The sequence below is a fragment of the Halichoeres trimaculatus genome, unplaced genomic scaffold, assembly GCF_033239565.1.
Source record: "Halichoeres trimaculatus isolate MK-OKI-2021-1 unplaced genomic scaffold, fHalTri1.1 fHalTri1_scaffold_8, whole genome shotgun sequence".
Classification (NCBI taxonomy): Eukaryota; Metazoa; Chordata; class Actinopteri; order Labriformes; family Labridae; genus Halichoeres; species Halichoeres trimaculatus.
Window position 1 is genome coordinate 10,691,600 of NW_027437186.1, and position 7,887 is coordinate 10,699,486.

Consider the following 7,887-nt stretch of genomic DNA (forward strand, 5'->3'; position numbering starts at 1 on the left):
ATGATTGGTTAATATGTTAAAGGTTAATATAAACAGAATAGTACAAAGAGAAACAGGGTTGAGTCGACATACCATCCTGTAAGACTTTGAGAAATCTAGGATCTAGTGATTTAGGATTCTGTCTCTTATCCCCATAGACTATATAAAGTCATCCAATAGGAATCCTGAGTGAAGTCGAAACTTCAAGAGCTCCCCCTGTTGGAGTTTTTAAGATTTGTTGTTCTTTACTTGATTAGCGAACTAGCAGAGGAAACACAAGAGTCACTGATTTTTTTTATGTCTGCTTTGAAACAACACAAGAGTTTATTCTTCAGTGGGCTTCAGCCTGAAGAAACATTTAATCAAATGTGTTTTTCTGAAGGAATGTCATGCCAATCCCTTGGGTCCACCAGGACAAGTCAATATACATAGTGGCAGTATTTTGGCTTTTCTATTAACGTTTGGTGTTAAATTGGAATTACCAAGTTCCGTGGGAAGTGAGGGGGAACGCCCAACTGGAACAGGACCGACTTGGAAGAAGAATTTCCGACTTGGAGTCGGGGCACCCACAACACCCCTGAATTGCCAGTAGTAAAATTCTGAGTTCAAGGGTAAACAGTAGTTAAGCTCCTATTAGATTATTTTTATTTAAGAATTTCTGACTAGTGTTAGTCGCAATAAATCAGCCGTGTTTATAGTATTATTCGATATTTATATACAGAAAACCTGCTGTTAAGGCAATTTTTTTTGACTTGGCAACTGGAACGCTTCCAAGTACTAATGGAACGCAGCATAAGGCGGAGGCAAGCCATCCATGTTAAGACATTCAGTGCTTACCATGCGTGGTGAGTCAGGACACTCTTTTTTTTGGTTTTGTTTATATCCATTGATAGTAGTTTGAGGGTAAGTTCAGACTGAAGACGGATTTTCTGTAACAGACCTTGGTGTTTGAGGCCAACAACTCCAACATGACCTGAATCAATTAAGAGATACTTTGCAGTGACCTCATCATTTCAGCAAGCATGAAGATCTTGTGTCTTGAGCCGTTCACAGACAGATTTTTACAACACATGAGTTTGTAGCTGTTCAAAAATCCGCACATGCTCAGTATGAATATCCAGCACTGTTACTTTGTGCAAAACATGAGAAAGGATGATACATCCTCTTTAATATGTTTGGATGAATAGCTTGAATTAGTATTTCCTGGATGCCAAAATATAGGTAAAAATCAATACCACTTTTTAGATATGCATCATGAGTCTAGTGCAAGTACGAACCATAGACTGTATAAAATATGGGCGTAGTCTCCGCAACGTCACCTATCTATTCCTGAAACAGTGAAATGAAGCCACTTGTTAGACGGAGCCATAGAGCAAATGATGCAGGCTTTGAGCTTCCTTACAAACAGCCATAGGGTGCCCGTCAGTCATGTGAGCTGAGCTGCACCTCTGATTGGACAAACTTGTGATCCTTATGTGGTTTCTGGTCTTTCTGCGCCCAGCCTCAAGCGGATGAACAGCACTTTTATCAGGGCGAGTTTTAGGCTTTATTCCTCTAAACAAGATGTTTCTTCCTGGTATTAATACATGATAAAGTATAGATAAACAAATTCAAAAACATGCATAACAAGACTGATACATGAATCATGGGGCTGTTCTCTTACTGTCTGTTTGAACTCAAAGTTCTGTAAGGTGTTCAGTGAGCTAAAAGAAGCCAGTAAAAAAACGAAAATACAGTTTCAGTCAATGTGAAGATTCTAGTCAGCTGATGCCTTTATGCTAAACAAAGCTAAGCTAAGCATGACCTAGCTTTGCCTTCTTGTTAATAGCACAGGTGTCAGAGTAGTATCAATCTTTCAATCGTTACATACTGAACTATTGCTCTAACCTCTGCTCTCTTTCAGGTTGTGACTCAACCAACGTTCCTCTGATTTCTCTGAGGTCACATGTTTGCCTTCGCCGTGTTGCACACAATCAGGTTTTGCAACCGCTTGAGACTTTGAGTTTCCTCACAGCTAATAAGGGAGTACTGCTTGTATTTAAAGGAACCGTTTCAGTCAGTTGTAACCTTGACTTTAAAGAAATTTGTATCTCACATACCCTTCAAGTTTGTGAATGCAACCTTGAGTTTAAACACAGCTAACAGAGTCATTGGTGTTAAACCCAGGGTTTTGCTCAAACTCTACTTCAGTCTCTCCTCGTGTCCTCCTTCCACTGCCTCATCCATCATGCAGACCCCACCTCATCCGAGGCTGTGCTGTGCCATGCGTGTTGATTTGTAACCTCTGTGTCATAAATAGGAGCGGTCAGGTATGTCTGTTGCATAATGACTCGTGTGGACAGCTCGGAGGACGTGCGGCCTGTGAAGGTGAGGTGACCCTTGTCAGCCTGTCTCCTGTTCTGATCTGTTTTACTGTCGAGGCTCAGCTGTGGATGTCCCCCTCCCCCCACGCCTGCTCTCATTTCATAACCCTGCATTCATGTTTCATGTGAACAAAGCTGCCACACCACAGATTCAGATTGAGAAAAATGAGCCATGAAAAGAGGGTTTAACATCAAACATACTCTCTGATGATAGACTTATTTAGACAATAAAAGCAAGTAGACTCGCTGCAATGCGACTGCTATTGAAAATGTCAAGATTTTTGGGGACTAGCTTATTTTTTTCTAGCATAGTTTAATAGGAAACATATCTCTGGCTATTTGATTCTTTTTTCATTTAAACCTTTTATTTTCCAACCATCAAATTCCAACGGTCTAACCAGCTGATTTGAGCATCCAACCCTGACGTTAAAAGCCATAAACCGAGGGACTTGGGGTGTGCTCATTTTCCTGCATGTACAACATTTCCAGCACTGCCACCTATTTATGTGGCATCCATGTCCTCTGACATTTCCCACTTCCTTATTCAGTAATTGTGGGTTGATTGCCTGCTGCTGACCATAAAGAAATGCCATCAAAATAATCATTCCTATCCTGCCTTTTCCCCTTAAAGGAACAGTTCATTCAAATCAGAAAACAAAAGGACTGGGTGTGTAAAAGGGCATTAAAGCCCTTTATGTGGACATGGTCTGTTGTAACGCTGTTTTTAAAAATGCTTGTTTTTGTATTTTGCTAAATAACAACAAAAGATGTGAGACTCCTACAAATGTGACATTGTTAAAACAGCTGAGTTCAAACCTTACTGTGGTTTTAGTTCAAAGACACGCCACAGTGTGAGAGAAAACCACCTTCTTGTGTAAAGGTCAGTGTCAGCCCTGTGGATATGGAGCAGATTCACAGTTTAGATAAACCCGTCTGTTTCTCTCTGTGTCTATTACAGCTGCAGCTTCTGTTGTTTCTTCTTGTTTGTATTAAATCTCTTTCTGCCTGCAGGCGAGTTGTTGCCATCTGAGGCTGCTTGGCTCAGTAAATGTCGCTTCATTTTGATGTGTCGCCGACGTGTGCAGGTGAGGCTGAGGAGGAGGAGGGAGAGCCTTTCTGAAAAGACACAGAGAAATAGAAAGTGTGAGACAAAGAGTGTGTTTTTACAGGGAGAGCTGCAGGCACAGCAGTGACCACTGAGCGGAGATCTGTCCTGCTGAGGGCAGTTTTTGTGAAGTGAAGCCAGCGTGCCCTCTTACTGCAGATCCTTTGGGTGTAAAGGAGATGATGTCTGCCCCACTTAGCAGTTTACAGCTACTGTTAAAGCTGAGTAGACTGAAACCAATTTGGTTCTTTAAAATCCTTAAAATAGAAACAAAGAAGTGGAAAAAATGTTGTTAACAAACAACACATAAAGAACAGGGGCTGTGACTTGCACTGAAATAATAATTTAGAAGCAGTGCCTATAATTTTTTAAGAAACTGCTTAACAGAACATGCACATTGACAGTGTGGTCACGTTGCATGTTGTCTGTGATTAATACTCTGCTAAGTCCTGTATTTTAATGTGTTGTTAGTGATCAGATCTGGACTTTTTTATGCTATTTTTTTCTGGAATTCTTGGAACTTAGAATATCTGGGAGTTATTTCCAGTTTACTGCATGTTAAATGAAAGTAAAACAGTTAAAAGTGAAGAACACAAAAACTGAAATAGATTTTCCAAAAAAAGAAAAATGGGTCAGCACTAAAACATCTGGAGCTAAAGAGTTAAAAAAAAAAAAAAATGAAGCGTATCTGGTAGTGCTAAAAGCCGCAGTTCATTCAGTGTCCACTTGAGGCTGGCTGCAGAAAGATTGTAAACCCCATACACACCAAGCCAAAAAAAAAAAAAAAAAAACCTCAGATTTTTGCGCTATAAAAAAACTTGGTTACTGTCTAGTTCGAAAAACAGCTTGGGACTAAACTGTGTATTTCTCTATCTGTACACACTGTATAGCATGGATTTCAAACTCATGCCATGGAGGGCCAAGATGCTGCAGGTTTTCTTTCCAACCAAAAACTCCACCAGCTGATTTCACTGATTACCTCACCTTCAAGCAGAGCAGGGACAAATCAGTGAAATCAACTGGTGGAGTTTTTGGTTGGAAAGAAAACCTGCAGCCTCATGGCCCTCCATGGCATGAGTTTGAAATCCCTGCTGTAAAGGGTATGTCATTAAAGGAGCAGCTTACCACATCCACATATTATACAGTCTATGGCATAATCACATCCAGGCTGCAGAGGTCTGATCACTCAGTCCACATAAGGAGGCGATCTGGAAATCCACATTAGTTTTGCATTATGGGATGTACTTATTCAGCAAGGTGAGAGTTTTTTTTTATTACCATTGGGTCAACCTTTAGAAAAATGACATGAGGGGTGAGTGAGGTGAGTATTGAGAAGATTGGATCTGGATTGTTAGATTTGAGTTACAAAAGTAAAAAAGTAGCACTGTGAAGATGAGAAGAACATCAGGCCTCATGATCAAAGTCATCTCTTAAGCTTCTGTAATCTATTAGAATAGAATAGAATAGAATAGAATAGAATAGAATAGAATAGAATAGAATAGAATAGAAAATACTTTATTTATCCCCGAGGGGAAATTCAGGAGTCACCGCAGCATTAAAGAAAACAAAAGTAAGAAAGAGTATAGAAAGTGCAAAAATGTCCATAAGAAATTAGATGACGAAATCCCGTCCACCACTCGTCCACCACTCTCCAGCCCAACCAGTCTCCACCTCCACAGGGTCCAGGACTGAGCCTCCCCAGCAGTCTGTTCAGTCTCTGTCTCCAGGATCCTGTCTGCTCACAGCAGGCGAAGCTCCTCCGATGTGTCACGGCGTCCGATGTCAGCTCCGTCAGCCACGTCCATGAACAGCACGATGGCAGCACAGCTAGCTCATCCATCCCCCGGAGCGAGATCCCACGTTCCCAACAACGATGGATGGAAGGACAGGTCCACGTCGTCACCTCCCAGCTCACATCCAAGAACCAGCACGTCGTCCTCACCTCCTCCTCCTCAGCTCGAGGGAAATCATCAAGCCCTACACTAGTTAGCATTGACATGCTACAGGCTGCAAACAGCTAATTTCGCATGTAAACAATGCAGCCATGGTTACATGTAGGATCTCCAGACAAACACAGGAGAAAAGTAGTAAAAAATATCACTGAAGCCACAAATAGTTTGGTGTCCGTGACCGACAATGAACCATACAAAGTGATGATCCACTCCAAATACAAAGATGACGAATAAGAGACGAAAAAATTACAAGAAACGGACAAAGACGAGAGAGCTGCAGCAACAGGCAGCTACTTGGGTAGCGCCTAGCAACCGAAAGTATAGTAATATAATAATATAATAATAATGTTGAAGCCACTAATATAGAATGCAATATAAGTTCTTAACTTTTGAATATGCTTTCACGTTTGATATTGATATAGTATTTGAGTGGCATTTCTCCGTTCGTGTGTACGTGTGTGCGTGTGTACGTGTGTTGCTCTTTAAGCCACGGCCTCCGTAAAGTGTCTACCAATGTCATGATGGTCTGTTGTGTCGGAGGAGGAGTTAAGTTACAGTAGAGATACATTCAAGCAGGACGAGGAGCAACGTTTTTCTGACACTGTGAGGATGTAATTTTTTGTTTCAGAAGGATTGGAGACAAATCATTTTTTGTAACCTTCAGCTTTATGTCCGTTTTGGAAAAATAAAAAGTGTTCACCATATTTTTGGAAACCTTGAACCGGTGTCACTTTCGTCTTTGGATCAGGAACATCCGAGTCAGAATCAATACGTCCTGCTATGAAGTGGCAAGAGAGTTTTTTATTTGGATTAAATTGGCCACTACAAATAATAATAATGATAATGTTAATAATAATGATAATAATAATAATAATAATTAAAAAAAAACACAGCTCAGTCAATCACAAAAGCAAAGAATCATTTGAAATAGTTACAGTCAGAGGAACAGAGGCCAGAAATCAAAGTCTTGAACTCTGGGGGACAAGGAAAGGCTGTTATCTTTAGAGTTTATTGGTGGATATTCCTTGAGTGAGCGGCATCAAAGGAAAATGCTGGTTTGTTGAGTTCAGTGTCAACTCGCGGGACTGTATGGTAGACTGTACAGTATCTGCAACACAATAAACAATAGCATCATCAGCGTAAAGAAGTGTAGAACAGTTTTGTAGAGTACAGACAATGTCATTGATGTACACAGTGAAAACCATAGGGCCCAGAACTGACCCTTGTGGCACACCTCTGTCAATCAACATAAAATCTGATTTGGTCTGATATCTTAACACACTGAGATCTCTCAGACTAATAGATCTGATTCCACATTGACATTCATCCAGACCAGTATCTGATAGTTTTGAAAGTGATCAACAGTATCAAAAGCTTTTGAGGGATCTGTAAAAAGATGCATGAAGCTCGGAGCAACAGAACAGAGACCGAGCATCTGTTATGTAACCACAGAGCTGCAGCTGCACTGTAAGAGGAGTGTCCTGGTTCTGATCTTTCCTCAGAAATCTTCCTGCAGATGAAACAGAGTGATAATACAGAAAACTCTGCAGTTTTCAGTTCAACATGTACAAACCAGTTCTACTATCAAAACAGAAAGAGAAGATGCCCCACTGTTGATATGAAAACACACACATACACACACATACACAGCATGCTTACACAACAAACAGTTTCTCAGTAATCCCTGTCTTTCCTGGAGTTAACATAGAACTGATCCATCCCCTCGTTCTTCTCATACTCTGTTCCTTCACGGCTCAGCGCAGCCTAAATCTGGGACAAAAAAACAGGGAGGCACATGGCGTTTGGATGCTGTGTGCAATTACTGCTAATGATATGCCTCCATGCAAGCTGTGGTCATAATTACCTCAGGCCGGCCTGTGTGAGCTCTGTGTGAGGGGACACTCGTAGGAACAGGCTCAGTGCTGAGAGACAAAGCTGAGAAAGTAAACCTGAGCAGACATTATTCAGACAACATGTCTGCCTCCTCAGATCAGACCTGCTGGGTGGTCCTGTGTGAGGAGTAACATGAGGCGGATGCTAATGGACTTGTCCTCCGGAACTTCAGCTTAAACTGGGTTTACTCAGGAGGGTGTGGAGGAGCAGAGTGGTTTAACTGGAGGTCAGGGTGGCTGCAGGACAGGAAGCTCAATTCTGCAGGAAAAGGAGTTTAACAAAATTTAGTCATGATAAAAAAACACTGAATACTTCAATTACTCTTTTCCTTTAGCCTATTTTTGTTCTGTAACCTATGGAAGTGCATTGCTGCCATTAAAGAGAAAAACCCAAACATATCAGTATCATTTTACAACATGATAAGTTTCAAGTTATAACATGGTACTGAGTTATGATTTAATTACATGATACTTTTCTGGTGGTGGTAGACTGGTGCAGCTTTTATCTAGAGCCTTCAGTGCAGAGCTCTGCCAAGCATTTTGTGATCGTCACCAACACTTTAGTCCTACTTTTGTATTTGTATTTATTTTGATCT